At 37.2% G+C, this 17,399-nt stretch overlaps 1 non-coding gene across 1 annotated transcript; it reads right to left on the reverse strand.

The window, feature by feature from the left end:
* Positions 1–7,710: 7,710 nt before the first annotated feature.
* Positions 7,711–7,817, reverse strand: LOC146956782 (small nucleolar RNA R71). The gene has a single exon (XR_015025239.1). It is a non-coding gene; the product is annotated as a small nucleolar RNA R71 (small nucleolar RNA).
* Positions 7,818–17,399: the final 9,582 nt, after the last annotated feature.

Here is a 17,399-nt window from a genome sequence, read left to right on the forward strand (position 1 = left end):
ACCCGACCCAAGGGGCAAGTGGACACCTAACTATGAAGGCCCTTATGTTGTCAAGAAGGCTTTCTCTGGTGGTGCTTTGATTCTTACACACATGGATGGTGTTGAACTCCCAAATCCTGTTAATGCCGATATAGTCAAGAAATACTTTGTCTAGAAAGAAAAGAACAGCGTGGTAGGTCGAAAACCCGAAAGGGCGGCCTAGGCAAAAATGCGCTTCCCGGTGGATCGAAAACCCGAAAGGGCGATCCAGGCAAAAGTTAGGGACAAAAAAAATATATGAAAAAGCTCGCTGAGATTGTACGCAACTCAGGCAAGAATGAGCGCCTCGATGAGCCGAAAACCCGAAAGGGCGGTTCATGCAAAAATGAGGTTGATGAAAGGCAAGTAACTATATCTGGCAAATCACCATCACCTCTTGGGGCATCTGCAACTGTCAATGATCATCTTCATCAGAGGCTTCTGTACTTGTGAATTCAAAATTTCTATGAAATGTAGCGGTCATCGTGTTCAATGTATCACCAACCAATAAAATTACCATTTTCCAAGATTTGTAAATCCGTGAAGTCATGCCTTTGGCTGACTTTCACTCTTCTACATCAATTTGAGCCTGTGCTATTGTTTGAAACTCTATTTTTTCTTTCTACTTTCAATGCTATATACAAAACATTTTCTTTCTATTTTGATAATGTTAATGTCTGAAACAAACATTTTTTGAAAATTAAAAAAAACCTTTTCCTGTCTATTTTGAAAAGTAAACCTGAGCAACAGGGTACATTTCAATGAAACATGCATGAATGAATGAGTGTCAATGTCTATTTCAATACATGTTGCAAGCAGGTTACTCCCCAGGATGATCTGTGGTCAATGGCAAGAATGAAAAAACAGAATGAAAATGAAAAATTGAAAAAAAGGAAAATGAAAAGCTCGCTAAGTTGAAAACCCGAAAGGGCGGCTTAGGCAAAAAATGAGCACCCCGCTGATTGACAACCTATGAAGGCAATTCAGGCAAAAATGGGGCAATGAAAAGAATCTTATCCCCCGGTGAATCGAAAACCCGAAAGGGCGGTTCAGGCAAAAATGGGGTTTGAAAATGAAAAATGAAAAGAATATTGAAAAAGCATTGACCACAGATGCGAACATCCAATGTTCACCCAGCACTGACACGCCTAGCAACGGCGACCTGTATCCAAGAACCTTCCAAAGGCCCTCCTTTACAAGTCTTATTGCCCTCAGCCATGGTTTCGATACGTCTCGCAACGACGGTCTCCCCAAAGAGGTTTTTCCCCTGTGAATATGTCGCAGCACGAGCCACTACGTGCCCAATCTTCCAATGTCTTGACTGCCTTTGTGAAATTTCTCTGCCAAATTGTCAACCAATCATGCATTTCAAGCATTCATACATGCATAATCATGCATTTTATGTGCTCATACATCCAATAATCTTGCTATACCATACATACATGTTGCATATCCAACTGTCAATGCCAATGTCAAATGTCAAATGTTAATGTCAATGTCAAATGTTAATGTCAATGCTGTCAAATGTCAATGACAAATGTCAATGTTAATGTCAAATGTCAATATCCAATGTCAATGTCAATGTTAATGTCAAATGTCAATGTCAATGTCAATGTTAATGTCAAATGCCAATGTCAATGTCAATGTCAATGTTAATGTCAAATGCCAATGTCAATGTCAATGTCAATGTTAATGCCAAATGCCAATGTCAATGTCAATGTCAATGTTAATGTCAATGTCAAATGCCAATGTCAATGTCAATGTTAATTTCAATATCCAATGCCAATGTCAATGTCAATGCCAATGTCAATGTCAATGTCAATTTCAATTTCCAAGCCAATGTCAATGTCAATGTCAAATTCAACTTTCAATTCAATTCAAATCAATGTCAATTTACTCTTGGGCCAACAAAAATGGTCATGTCTATTTGCAAATCGGGTCAATGACAATTTACCTTCAATTGGTATCTTGTTAAACCAGACTCTCAATTTGTATCTTGTTACTGGTCAAGTGCCAGGTTCGATCCAAAAAAGAACCACTTGTACCTGCTTATATACCTATGCTTCCGGACAAACGGCAAGTTCGATAGAACAGCTTGTATCTGCCTATATGTCTATGTTTCCGGTCAAGTGCCAAGTTCGACCCCAAGAACAGCTTGTACCCATCTCTTGTTTGTATCTCTCGGTCAAGTGGCAAGTTCGATCCAAAGAACAGCTTGTACCTGTCTATTTGTTGCCCGTTCTTTCTACCTTGATGTCTATAAATCCCTTGGTGGTGTGACACAGCCCGTAGATTCCGGTTCGGTTGTCTTGCATTCATAAATGAAATGTTGCATGGCATTCATGTTGTTGAAAATCTGAAAACGTATTTTTATGTCCAAAAGCAGTGCAAATGTTAATATTTAAGTATCTTCGTCCCGTCAATTCTAAGACTTCGTCTCTTGACTCCCCGGACAAAGAAACTTAAATAGGGGCAGCTGTTATACCCTAATTTTGGACCTAAAAATACTTGTCCAATTCTTCTTTTCTTGCATTATAAGTCATCTGATATGTCTCTGATCAATTGCATCTTTCTCTGCATTTTATTTCAATTTTATTTGCAAAATTCACATAAAAGGGTATTTTAGTCATTTCCTGCATTCAACTCATTTTAATCCTTGAAAATTGTTTGAGTCTTTAATTTGGTTTGTATAAGTCCTTGTTTCAATCTCATGTCAAAATTCATTTGAGTCATTTTTTTTAGTCAGTTTAGCCCCTAGGGGGCATTTTAGTCATTTCCTATGTCAAATGTCTCTCAGTCTTTCAAAATTTTGTTTGAGTCTTTTCAAGTGGTTTGAATAAGTCTTTGTTTCATTCTATGTCGAAACCCTTGCCAAAAATTGCATTTGAAGTCATTTTGAGTTAGTTTTGCCCCTAGGGGCATTTTAGTCTTTTCATGTGTTAAAACCCTGTTTAAATTCTAAAAATTGTCTCTGAGTCTTTTAATCCGCTTGTATAAACTCTTGCTTTAATCCCTTGTTAAAAAATCATTTTAAAAAATTGTATTTGAGTCGTTTCGAGTCATTTTAGCCTCCAGGGGCATTTTGGTCATTTCACATAAAATTGCTGATTCATTTTAATCTGCTTTGTTGTTTTTAATCGTCTCGCTTTACGTTAATTTTCAATTTACTTTTTTCAATTCAATTTTAGTTTAATTTTCATTTTGGTCCTCGTACTTTTGTTATTTGCATTTTAATCCTTTTTAAAGTTTGTTAGAGTCAAAGTCAAGGTTTGTTACAAGTCAAGTGCCACGTGGCAGTCCATCATTGGTCCAAGCATTTCGACATCACCTATAAATAGGTCAAAGTTGGTCAAGGTTCATTCAATTAACCATTTTCACAAAAAACTCCACAAAAATCATCAAAGTTCATATTTATTTTTCTCTCAATTTTCCCTCTCCTCTAACTAACTTTCTCATCCCTAACCACCTTCTCTCTCCACCATCCAACAACTTTCTCCACCACTCTAACCACCATAACCAACTATCTCCACCTTCAACCACCATCAAACTTCATCTTCAACCTCTAACAAAACCTCCATAACCACCTCTAAACCTCCATAACCACCACAAACTTCCTCCCTAACAACCTCAAACCTCCACAAACTCATCGCCAATTCGCAAATTAATCCAAAAACAAACAAGCAACACTCACAGATTCGAGTCCGAAACGAACTCATCATCATCATTCAAACCCGGTCGAATCGAATTCAGCACCAAACCACTCGTTTTTTTTGAAACTGAATTCACACTTTCCACTTTCAACAACATCGAAACCGCTCTTCAATTCTCGTTTCATCTTCATCGTGTATCCTACTGAATCCAAACATAGCAACCGTCAGCAAAAAGCCGCCGAGAAGGACGACGTTACTTCCATCGCCGGCGAGTCCTCACCAAGAGGAGATGCCGTGTCAAAATGAGAGATCAAGATTTGCTTAGTGAGGCGCATGACTCAGAATTGGAGATCGATGTTGATGATCCTCTATTGAAGTCTGTTCATAACCCTGAGTTTTCGCAAGATGCACTTTAAACAAGAAATTGAAAGGTTCATGGAGATTGGGAATGCAATTTCCTCACGTGGTACCTTGCAAAACTTCTATGGAACGATCTGGCGGATTTTGGTGACGGCGGGCAGTTGCTGATGTTCTTGGAAGGGTTTAGCGTCAATATCACAAGGTCCAATGGCGATTTGCTTCTTTCAGGCGTGCTCTGTAACTGGGAAAGCCATGCGTGAGTTAGAGGAAGAAGGAAATTGGTGGAATGGAGGAAACCGACCCAACAGATTGCACATCATATTAAACGGGTCGGATTTTATTCAATCAGGTTAGTCTGGGTTGACCCAGTTCCTCATTCCCTTAGGCCCATTTGTATTAGCTGTTGTTCTTTCTGTTTGCTGCGTATACCCCCATGAACGCCTTTTTGCACCCCTGTTCATGTTCAAAACTCTCAAAAATTCCACAAAAATTCCTATATTTTTCTTATGTCTTTTGATGAATTTTAGTGTACTTTGCATGACAAATCTTGATCACAACATGTAGAAAATCTTTTGGTTCTTTGTTAATTCCATATATTAATTTTGGTCCAAATCTTGATAAAAGTTCCTAGAAGGTTTCTTTGAAATTGTTGTGATCAAGTTTCGGCATTTGATACTTGTTTGTGGAATGTAATTACCTATTGAAATGTGCTTCAGAAATATATGTGTTTGTGTCTTGTTAATTCGTACACTTTTTTTATGTTCTTTGTGAAAATTGTGATGTTATTTCGTTCTTAAATTTTGATGCGTAAATGTGGCCTTGGGTGTGAAATACTTGGAGTGAATTTGACTCTTAGATATGATGTATACCTACTGTTTTCAAATGAGTCTTTGTGAATCTTGTGCTTGTTAAATAATGTGAAGCATACTTGTGAATTGAAGCGGATAAAGAAAGAACTTGCAACCTTTATATTCTTTGGTATAGTTAATGACTTTAATTCCCATGTTTTGTCCTCTTGAACTAAGTCACGCAAAATTTCTCTAATACCATGAGGATTTAGGCCTTTAACCTTACCTTAGAATGGCATCAAAAGTCAAGTTTCTTTTACCACTTTTAGTTAATGTTGCTTGTTACTTCATTTTCAAGTTACACTTACTTTACTATGCTTTTAGTATATTGTTTCAATTTCACTCATGCTACTAACCGTCCTTGTTTCATGTCTCCTTTCCATAGCTTTTCACATCCTATTTTCATCTCTTATTTCTTGTACATTTAAATTTTTACCAAGATTTAGAATGTAACCCTTAGGAATCTTGTAATATTTTACTTTCATGCTTTTAATTTCTTGGCAAAGAGGCCATAGAATGTATCTAGGGTATGATGTAAAGGACAATGGACTCTAATGATGTACACCGACACAAGCACCGACACATGCACACACATCACTATATAGTTAGAATATGCATGTTTAGATGTATGTTTAGGATTGTATGTTTAGATGTATGTTTAGGCTTTATACTTAGAAAAATCAACTTTTCCAAAAAATATGAACAAACATCACTCAAATCATTTTCAAAATAAACCTTGGGATCAAAATCCCATTGTATTTTCCTTTTTCATTTTCTTAATCAAATTTCAATGAAAAAATAATCATACTTGACTTCTTTTTGCAAATAACTAATTCCACCTCACAATTTCATAATCTCATGCCCTTGAGGCCTCTTTTTATTCTTCCAAAATTCATTTTCAAACTTAAAATCAACCAACAAAAATGATGACATGCTGTCATTACGTAATTTTTAGGACTTATTTTGACATTTTGATAGAGTTCTAAGCAACATTAAGTGCCCAGGAGATGATAAAAGCAACAAATTTGGAAGATCTGGAAGCTGCCAATCGTATTGCGATTTTCAGCATCGCAATACGATTTCTTGAAGTCAGAGACCATGTTTTTGAAGAAGCTGGATCGCAATACGATCCAGCTAATCGTGATACGATTTCAAGAAGGAGCAGAAAGTAATTTAAGGAGTAATGAAGCCATCGTAGTACGATTATTACAATCGTGGTGCGATTGTGGGCGATCCAGATTTGCCTATTTAAGCTGAAGTCAGTCTCAAACAAAGGGGATTACGATTTTGGAGAGCTAAAGTGCGATTTTAACACCCAGAAGGCTGCAGCGGAGAGGATTTCATCATCTCTAAACCAGTTTATGTATGTTTTAATTCTTCCATTGATTATGCTATTTGTAAACTCAATTATGAGTAGCTAAATCTCTTAGAGATTAGGTCGGAGATGAACCTATGTAACCCTAATTGATATTATGTTGCTGTGAAACTCTATTGTTTATTAATGAATTTCTAGTCTTTATTCAATTCAATTGTTCTTAATGCTTTTTATATCCTGATCAAATATAAACATGATTTTGTGAGAACGAATGACTACTGACCATAGCTTTCGACTTAGACCTAATTGAATTGTTCTGATAAATATGGTTAATCTAGGAATAGATAATCGTTTGTTAGTGATATTAGGTTAACGTTCGTAAAACCTTCAAGGATTATTAGACCACCTAAGGAATTAGGGGCTGTAGTTTAAGAAGAGGGTCCTAACTCAAGGGATTGATTAGGGCTAATTTGTTAACTATCGTGAAACTAGAAAATCATTGGTAATAATAGGTGCAGTAACCAATTAGGGGAAACATAGAGGATTCGAAGACCTGATCTCATCTCTCTCCATATTTTCTTAATCAAATCTTATTCTTTTATTTGATTTCATAAAATCAAACCCAATCTACTGCCTAGTGGCAAACAAAAATAAACCTTTATACATCCTACTTTTATAACGCGATTGAATTATTGAAGTTAAAAACAGTCCTCGTGGGAACGATATTTTTACTACTTCGATAGTATTTGGTGCACTTGCCAGAGATCTATCAAGTTTTTGGCGCCGTTGCCGGGGACTGTTGAATTATTTCAACAAGGCAATTACGTTATAATTTAGGGTTTTTGCAATTTACTTTTCTGTTTTTAATTTTTATTTTTCTGTTTTCATATTCACTTGATTACTTTGCGTTGTGCAGTGCTACTAAGGTATTTTGTTGTTTATGCGAGGTAAACAGAGCTCTGACGACTTAGAGTACGATCCGGAAATTGAAAGGACTGCTAGAGCACTTCGGAAAGCTGTCCGATCGCAAAGGTTAGCTCAGTCCGTTCCACCGGGTGTTCGAGAACAAGTACCGGAGCAACTCTCAAGTGAATCTGAAACAATCTCTTCTCCTAAATCTGCAACTATGGAAGGGGAAGGAGTTGTACCACCAAGACCTAAGCTTGGAGACTACGGGTTAGCCACTCATCGCGGTCAACTGACCCACACTTTTCAACCAGCTAACCCCGTAGCGTTCGACATCAAGACAACTGTCCTCAACGGTTTGAGGGACAAGCAATTCGATGGGACTGAAGCTATGAGTCCTCATGAACACTTGAGCCGTTTTGCTGAAACCTGCGAGTTTTGTGTGCAACCAGCCACCGTGACTGAAGCACAAAAGAAGTTAAGGCTATTCCCTTTCACCTTGACGGGAAGAGCAAAAGATTGGTTGTTAACAATTCCAAACGGGACTGTCCAAACATGGGAAGAGTTAGAGCTGAAGTTCTTGGAGAAATATTTCCCTATGTCTAAATATTGGGACAAGAAGATGGAGATCTCTAACTTCAAGCAAGGAGAAGGTGAATCATTGTATGATGCTTGGGAGCGATTCAATTTGCTTCTTAAGAGATGCCCTAATCATGAGTTCACCGAGAAACAATACCTCCAAATCTTTACTGAGGGGGTGACACCAAACACAAGAATGTTCTTAGATGCTTCCGCGGGAGGTAGTCTCAAGAGCAAAACTGATCATGAAGTCCAAGCTTTGATAGAAAACATGGCTGGAAATGAGTATCGTGCTGAAGCTAAGAAGAAGGAAAGAGGAGTGTTTGGAGTGAGTGAACAAACTGCTATCCTTGCTAACCAAGCAGCTATGAACAAACAGATCGAAGCTCTAACTAAGGAGCTTCAAGGCTTCACTTTGGCTCAAAAGCAACAACAAGTAGCTGCAATCAAGTGTGACTTATGTGGTGAAGAACATCCCAACGGTGAATGTGTTCCAGAAGGATCAAATGAAGAAGCTAACTTCATGGGAGGTTATCAAAGGCAGAATCAATACTACAATTCAGGCATCAACAAGCATCCCAATCTAAGCTACTCAAATAACAATGCTTTGAACTCTCAGATGCTCACTCCTCCTCAACAACAGCAAAGAAAGCCATCAGCTCTTGAGGAAACTATGATGAATTTCATGAAGATGACTCAAGGCAACTTTGAAGAGATGAAGAAGAGTCAAGAAGCTGAAAGAAAGAACAATGAAGCTTCTAGGAAGCTGCTAGAAACTCAACTGGGGCAATTAGCTAAGCAATTGGCTGAACAAAACAAAGGCGGATTCTCAGGTAACACTAAAGACAACCCTAAGAATGAGTCTTGTAATGTTATTGAATTGAGGAGCAAAAAGGTTTTGGCACCTTTAGTTCCAAAAGCTCCAAAGAAGGTTGATGATGTAGTTGAGGTGGAGGAGAATGGTGTAGTTGAAAAAAATGATGAGGGCGTAGTTGAAAAAGAAAATGATCATGGAGTAGTTGAAAACGAAAGGAAGAAAAAAACAGAGGGAGAAAAAAGTGAGAAGTTAATTGATGAAGATTCAATCTTGAGGAAGTCGAAGAGTCAAATTTTGAAAGATGGAGACAAACCACAGGTTATTCCATCATATGTGAAGCTTCCATATCCCCACATATCCAAGAAGAAGGAAAAGGATGAAGGCCAATTCAAGAAGTTCATGCAACTTTTTTCACAACTTCAGGTGAACATTCCTTTCGGTGAAGCTCTTGATCAAATGCCGTTGTATGCTAAGTTCATGAAAGACTTGTTGACTAAACGAAGGAAGCCTAAGGATGATGAGAACATAGCACTTTCTGAGAATTGTAGTGCTATTCTTCAAAAGAAGCTGCCACCTAAGCTGAAGGATCCTGGTGCTTTTACTATCCCTTGTTCAATTGGACCGATAGACATTGGAAGAGCTTTATGTGACTTGGGAGCAAGTATAAATCTGATGCCTCTTTCAATGATGAAGAAGCTTAAGTGTGGGGAACCAAAACCAACAAGAATGACCATCACTTTAGCTGATCGGTCAATCTCTTATCCTTTCGGTATACTTGAAGATGTGCTAGTCAAGGTTAATGATTTGGTATTTCCAGCAGATTTTGTGATCTTAGATATGGCTGAAGATGAGGATATGCCACTCATTCTAGGAAGACCTTTCCTTGCAACTGGCCGTGCTTTGATTGACATTGAGAAAGGAGAGCTAATGTTGAGATTCCATAAGGAGCAAGTAGTGTTTAATATATTTGAGGCCATGAAGCACAAAGATGAAAATCCCAAGTGTTACCGGATTGACATTGTTGAAGAAATAGTTAAAGATGACTCTTGTGAACATCAACCAACACACCCTCTTGAACGTGCAATTGTGAATTCTATAGAAAAAGGTGAAGATGATGAAGATCTTGAAGTAAGTGATTGTGTGAAGCAACTAGCAGCAAGCAAGCAAGAGTTGGGTCCGGTAAAAACAGAAGAATTAATGGGTAAGCACTCTATAGATGCCCCTATTTTGAGTGGAGAAGGAGAGAAAAATCCAGAATTAAAAGAACTCCCTTCTCACTTGAAATATGTTTTTCTCACTAAGGATGCCTCTAGACCAGTAATCATCAGCAATACCTTGACACCTTTGGAAGAAGAAAAATTGATGAGGGTGTTAAGAGACAATCAAGGAGCTTTGGGGTGGAACATTTCTGATTTAAAGGGTATTAGTCCAGCTTATTGCATGCATAAAATACACATGGAGGCTGAATACAAACCGGTGGTTCAACCTCAAAGGAGACTTAACCCAACAATGAAGGAAGTAGTAAAGAAAGAGGTGCTGAAGTTACTAGATGCAGGTATGATCTACCCTATCTCAGATAGTTCGTGGGTAAGTCCAGTTCATGTGGTACCCAAGAAAGGAGGAATGACGGTGGTAGCAAATGAAAAGAATGAATTGATACCTACCCGCACCGTCACTGGTTGGAGAATGTGTATAGACTACCGGAGGTTGAATACCGCAACAAGGAAAGACCACTTTCCATTACCATTCATGGATCAAATGATTGAGAGATTGGCTGGCCAAGCTTTTTATTGCTTCTTGGATGGGTATTCAGGGTATAATCAAATTGCAGTGGCTCCGGAAGATCAAGAAAAGACTGCCTTCACTTGTCCATTCGGTGTGTTTGCTTATCGAAGGATGCCCTTTGGGCTGTGTAATGCGCCAGCAACCTTTCAAAGGTGCATGCTTTCCATCTTCTCTGATATGATAGAGAAGAACATTGAGGTATTTATGGACGACTTTTCTGTTTTTGGTAAGTCTTTTGATCAATGCTTGTTCCATTTAAATGCTGTACTTAAAAGATGCACTGAAACTAACCTTGTTTTGAATTGGGAAAAATGTCATTTTATGGTAACTGAAGGTATAGTTTTGGGGCATAAAATAAGTGCTAAAGGCATTGAGGTGGACCAAGCTAAGATAGAGGTTATAGAAAAACTTCCTCCACCAATCAATGTTAAAGGAGTGAGGAGTTTCCTGGGGCATGCCGGTTTCTATCGGCGGTTCATAAAAGACTTTTCTAAAATTTCCAAACCCCTCTGTAACCTCTTGGTCAAAGAAAACGAATTTAATTTTGATTCTGAATGTCTAAATGCTTTTTCTTTGATTAAAAACAAGTTGGTGACTGCACCAATAATCATTGCACCCGATTGGGATTTACCTTTTGAACTTATGTGGGATGCAAGTGATTATGCTGTTGGTGCAGTCCTAGGCCAACGCAAGAACAAATTTTTCCATGCAATTTACTATGCAAGCAAGGTTTTAAATGAAAATCAAGTTAACTATTCCACAACTGAAAAGGAATTGCTTGCTGTAATCTTCGCATTGGAAAAATTTCGTTCTTATCTAATAGGCTCCAAAGTCATTGTTTTTACAGATCATGCAGCTCTCAAATATCTCTTAACTAAAGGGGATTCAAAGCCTCGACTGTTGAGGTGGATCCTATTATTGCAAGAATTTGATCTTGAAATTCGTGACAAGAAGGGAGTCGAGAACGTGGTAGCTGACCACCTCTCAAGGCTGGAAAATGATGAGGTAACAAAGAAGGAGAAGGCCATCAAGGCCGAGTTCCCTGATGAACAGCTGTTTGCTATTGGAGAAAGACCTTGGTTTGCTGACATGGCAAACTTTAAGGCCGGTAACATAGTTCCTGATGATATGACCTATCCTCAGAGGAAAAAGTTCTTCAAAGATGCGAACCACTACTTGTGGGATGACCCTTATCTGTTTAAGGTAGGTACTGACGGTTTGATTAGACGCTGTGTTGCAGGTGAGGAAGCACATAGTATCATGTGGCACTGCCATAGCTCAGCTTATGGAGGCCACCACAGTGGAGAAAGAACAGCTGCAAAAATTTTGCAAAGTGGATTCTGGTGGCCCACCCTTTTCAAAGATTGCCACGACTTTGTCACAAGATGTGACAGATGCCAAAGGACAGGTAACATATCAAAGAGGAATGAAATGCCCCTAAAAGGAATCATTGAAGTTGAACCATTTGATTGTTGGGGTATTGATTTTATGGGACCATTCCCTTCCTCTTACTCTCATCTTCATATTCTAGTCTGTGTTGATTATGTCACAAAGTGGGTTGAAGCGATACCATGTGTTGCTAATGATGCCAAAACGGTTGTCAACTTCCTTCAAAAGAATATTTTCACTAGGTTTGGAACCCCTAGAGTATTGATCAGTGATGGGGGGAAGCATTTTTGCAATAATTTTCTTGAAAATGTGCTCAAAAAGTATAACATTAAGCACAAAGTTGCAACTCCCTACCACCCACAAACTAGTGGTCAAGCAGAGGTTTCAAACCGACAGCTGAAACAGATTCTGGAGAAGACAGTTGCGTCAAATAGGAAAGATTGGTCTAGGAAGTTAGATGACGCACTGTGGGCATATAGGACAGCCTTTAAGACCCATCTTGGGTTCTCACCCTATCAGTTAGTATATGGGAAGGCATGTCATCTTCCAGTCGAGCTAGAACATAAAGCTTATTGGGCCATTAAGGCCTTAAATTTTGATCAAGTAGCCGCTGGTAAGAAAAGAATTTTGAAACTTAATGAACTTGAGGAGATGAGGCTTAGAGCGTATGAAAATGCACTCATCTATAAAGCCAGGACAAAAAGGTATCATGACAAAAACTTAGTACCTAGGGATATTAACTGTGGACAACTAGTTTTGTTATATAATTCCAGGTTGAAGCTGTTTCCTGGGAAGCTCAAGTCAAAATGGTCTGGACCATTCTTGGTCAAAAGTGTGTCACCATATGGAGCTGTTGAACTAGTGACACCTGAAGGAGACCGAAGTTTCAAAGTAAATGGACAAAGAGTTAAACCATACCTAGGTGGCGACCTACCTAAAGGAAGGGTGGCACTCATTCTGAAGGACCTCTGAAGATCCTTAGCAGTCAAGCTAGTGACGATAAAGAAGCGCTGGGTGGGAGGCAACCCACTAGATTTACTTTGTTTTTCAATGCTTTCAGTTTTTATTTTCGTTTTAATGTCAAAGTCCATTGAACTTATCTCCCTATTGTAATTGCTCCTGCACTTGTTTATTATTGACGAATTTGTTTTGCTTCATGTGACCTATTCCAGTTTAGTAACAGTTGTCTGATGAAACGGTATTCTAAAAGTTCAAAAGGAGGGGTGACTTGATTCAAAGGCGAAGTGTACGGCGTTGCTAGGTAGTCACATACTCCCACAAATCTCAGCCATAAGGTTCATTGCCAAACTTGTTTTTCAATTTACTTATATATTTAGATTAGTTTTCCATGCAACTACATTTCTAGAACTTGCATTGTTTCTCTATTATTGATTGGTCTTTGTCAATTACACACTGAGGCAAAAGTGCTTGGTCCTGTGAGCCTTTTTGAAGCCTACCCTGTTTTAATTTGTTGAATTTATCCTTTCTTAACCAATTGTGAGCCGGTAGGATTAGAACTTTTTGTTCGGTGACAAACTACATTACAAGCCTAGAGACTTTTAGGACTTGTCCCTTAATGTATTTTCTGAGTTAAGGCATTGTAGAATGTTGCTAAAGATTAAGTTTGGGGTTGCTATTGGAATTTGCAACCAACTAAGTTTGGGGTGGGGGTACTAGATAATTAGAGAACAAAAATGAAAAAAAAAAAAAAAAAAAAAAAAGAGAAGAAATTGTCATGCAAAATACACACAAAAATGGTGTATCAAAAAAAAAAAAGAGATTGAATGAGGACAAAGGGACAAAACATTGAAAATCCGAGTAACTTCAAACTCGAATATCCCTAAATGTTAAAAATACTCTCTAGTACCTTTGCATTGATTGTTATTCCACAAGGTGAATGAACGAAGGATTGAATTTTGTGCTTTAACTTCCGTAGGAATGCCTAACTCAAATTTTGTGTAGCCTACTTATCCAAATATATCCCACCTTTCACCTAAGCCCCGTTATAACCCTAAAGACCTCAAAAGTGTGTAATGATATTGACTTTGATTGATGTTTAGAAACTTTTCAAGCGTATGGTAATATGTAGACCTGCATGTCGACTGGTAGAACCCTATTTCATATTGATGCGTGGAGTTGTGAATTGGTGGATGCGAACAAGTCAAACTAGCTCATCTTTAGCTAGAAGGAGAATGAACTTTTGGGTACTATCGTTTTGTCAGGTAACTGTTATTTTACTGTCGTTTGTCACTGTTGCAAGCAAATTCCTTGAGGACAAGGAATGGTTTAAGTTTGGGGTTGTGATGACATGCTGTCATTACGTAATTTTTAGGACTTATTTTGACATTTTGATAGAGTTCTAAGCAACATTAAGTGCCCAGGAGATGATAAAAGCAACAAATTTGGAAGATCTGGAAGCTGCCAATCGTATTGCGATTTTCAGCATCGCAATACGATTTCTTGAAGTCAGAGACCATGTTTTTGAAGAAGCTGGATCGCAATACGATCCAGCTAATCGTGATACGATTTCAAGAAGGAGCAGAAAGTAATTTAAGGAGTAATGAAGCCATCGTAGTACGATTATTACAATCGTGGTGCGATTGTGGGCGATCCAGATTTGCCTATTTAAGCTGAAGTCAGTCTCAAACAAAGGGGATTACGATTTTGGAGAGCTAAAGTGCGATTTTAACACCCAGAAGGCTGCAGCGGAGAGGATTTCATCATCTCTAAACCAGTTTATGTATGTTTTAATTCTTCCATTGATTATGCTATTTGTAAACTCAATTATGAGTAGCTAAATCTCTTAGAGATTAGGTCGGAGATGAACCTATGTAACCCTAATTGATATTATGTTGCTGTGAAACTCTATTGTTTATTAATGAATTTCTAGTCTTTATTCAATTCAATTGTTCTTAATGCTTTTTATATCCTGATCAAATATAAACATGATTTTGTGAGAACGAATGACTACTGACCATAGCTTTCGACTTAGACCTAATTGAATTGTTCTGATAAATATGGTTAATCTAGGAATAGATAATCGTTTGTTAGTGATATTAGGTTAACGTTCGTAAAACCTTCAAGGATTATTAGACCACCTAAGGAATTAGGGGCTGTAGTTTAAGAAGAGGGTCCTAACTCAAGGGATTGATTAGGGCTAATTTGTTAACTATCGTGAAACTAGAAAATCATTGGTAATAATAGGTGCAGTAACCAATTAGGGGAAACATAGAGGATTCGAAGACCTGATCTCATCTCTCTCCATATTTTCTTAATCAAATCTTATTCTTTTATTTGATTTCATAAAATCAAACCCAATCTACTGCCTAGTGGCAAACAAAAATAAACCTTTATACATCCTACTTTTATAACGCGATTGAATTATTGAAGTTAAAAACAGTCCTCGTGGGAACGATATTTTTACTACTTCGATAGTATTTGGTGCACTTGCCAGAGATCTATCAAAAAACAAAAAACATTTTTTGAAAGAGAACTACGGTGGATTTGATCCCTTAAACGGGTACGTAGGCAAGGAACAAAATTCCTTCAATTCAACTAAAATAAAAATCCAAAAACATTCTTCTCCCTCCAATTCTTCACTTAGAACATTCTTAGGTTTAATAAACACTTTCAAAATAGCATTTAAAAATAAAGCGCGCGCGTAGAAATTAAAGACGGTTCCTATAGGATACTATAGTCGTTATGGGTGCCTAACACCTTCCCGTAGCGAAAACAACTCCCGGACCTCGATTCTCAAGGGTTTTGCTTACTTTTTCCCTTCCCAAGAAAAATAAGATATCACCGGTTTAAAAGGTTCAAACGTAATCAATGTTTGACACCCGAAAACCAAGATAAAACAGGACTAAAACCAAAACTGGCCTATTTTTGCAGGGACCAAAAACTATTAAAAAAAAAATTGCAGGGACTAAAACCAAAACTGACCTATTTTTGCAGGGACCAAAAACTATAAGTTTTTTTTGCAGGGACTAAAACCAAAACTGGTCCATTTTGCAGGGACCAATACCATATTTTAACCTATTTAGAATTACAAATTTATTTGGTTAATTGTTAAGGGCATTGGTAAGTACCTCACAAAGGTTGAAAACATGTGTTGAAGATACATTATTTATATCCCTATATACACCATCCGGTCACTATTATAAGTAAAAATTTATATTTTAAATTTGTTCAATTTATGATGTATATGGTCTTTATTATAGACCACATACATCATTTAATAAATGAATCTAAAATGTTGATTTTTGCTTATAATTTTTTGAGGGTGATTTTTGCTTATAATTGTGAGGTGTATTAATTTTTTTTCTTTTCTTTTGGGTACAATGCGAGGTGTATTATTTTTAGGTCCATCTTCATACATTTCCTTAATCCGGATAATTTGAGTTTGAAATTGTTGTTGTCATATAGGTGATATGCAGAGGACATATTGTTGCTCATGAAACAATGGAAACATAAAAAAAAAAAAAAAAAAAAAAAAAATTAAAACGATGATTTGGAGACTTGAAGTTTATTGGAATGTAATTTTTTTTTTTTAACCTTAATTGCTTAAATTTTAAGCACATTTACTTCTAATTTTACAAAATTGAAATCATTTTATCTACAACCATCTGAAACCTTGATCACAACATAAGGATTAATAAATAGATGTGTCCTAATCCTTCTAATATTAGTAGGTAGGACAACTTACAATCAAAGGGAAAAAATCGGACATAAAAGGGAAATAAGACAATCATTAAAAGAAGGGAAAATTACACTCACCTCCCCTGAGGTTTATTAAAATAACAATAACACCCCCTCTAGTTTTAAAACTTACACTAACCTCCCTTAAATTTTCTTTTAATAGACAAACACCTCCCTTACTATTAACACCGTTAGTTTTTTCCGTTAACTTTTTTGTTTAGAATTTTCAATTAACCGTTAATGGGGACAAACCTCTTCTTGAATCCATTCAAGAAACTATAATATATTGATCAAACTCCAACACAAGCAGTACCAAAAGGTAGAAAAGGATTACAAAGCAAGAATTTGAAAGGCTGGGAAAAAAACCCAAACAGCTAGCGTGACAATATCCAAAGAGCACAACAAGCCAACACCGAAACCTAAAAAAACTATGAAAATCACCTCTCCTAAACATAACAGCAGCCACCACAGCCCAGTAGAAATATGTGTATTGGATCAAAGGTATTCCAGACATTAAAGAAACTATAGGGTTCTCCTTCTTAATTTCACATGGATTCACACATTGTTAATTTTCCACTCTTATCCTTATATATGTTGCACTGTGATTATTGACTATGATTCTGCTGGAACTCATCTAATTATCAATTTCATCTATCACTCACCCTTTATTTAAACTGCTAATTCCATTTTTTTATGCTAATTGAAATTATCTTTCATTAGGTTAATCAAATCAAAAGTCCACTGTATTCGAAATCAATTTAGCAGCATAATGGTAAAAGCCTACAAACAAGAAGTGTATAAACATCCATCAACAAAATATAAAAATAACGGAAAACATAACAGAGTTAGTAGCACGGGAGGTGATTGTATATTTGTGGAAAACTTAAGGGAGGTTAGTGTAAGTTTTAAAACTAGTGGGGGTGTTAGTGTCATTTTCATAAACCTCAGGGGAGGTGGATGCAATTTTCCCTTAAAAGAATAACCTATAGAAAGAAAAAAAATTGAGCAATAATTTTTTCTATCATAATCTTGAT

This window comes from Medicago sativa, chromosome 1 (assembly GCF_051527215.1).
Source record: "Medicago sativa cultivar Bolivia chromosome 1, Bolivia_mono, whole genome shotgun sequence".
Taxonomy (NCBI): Eukaryota; Viridiplantae; Streptophyta; class Magnoliopsida; order Fabales; family Fabaceae; genus Medicago; species Medicago sativa.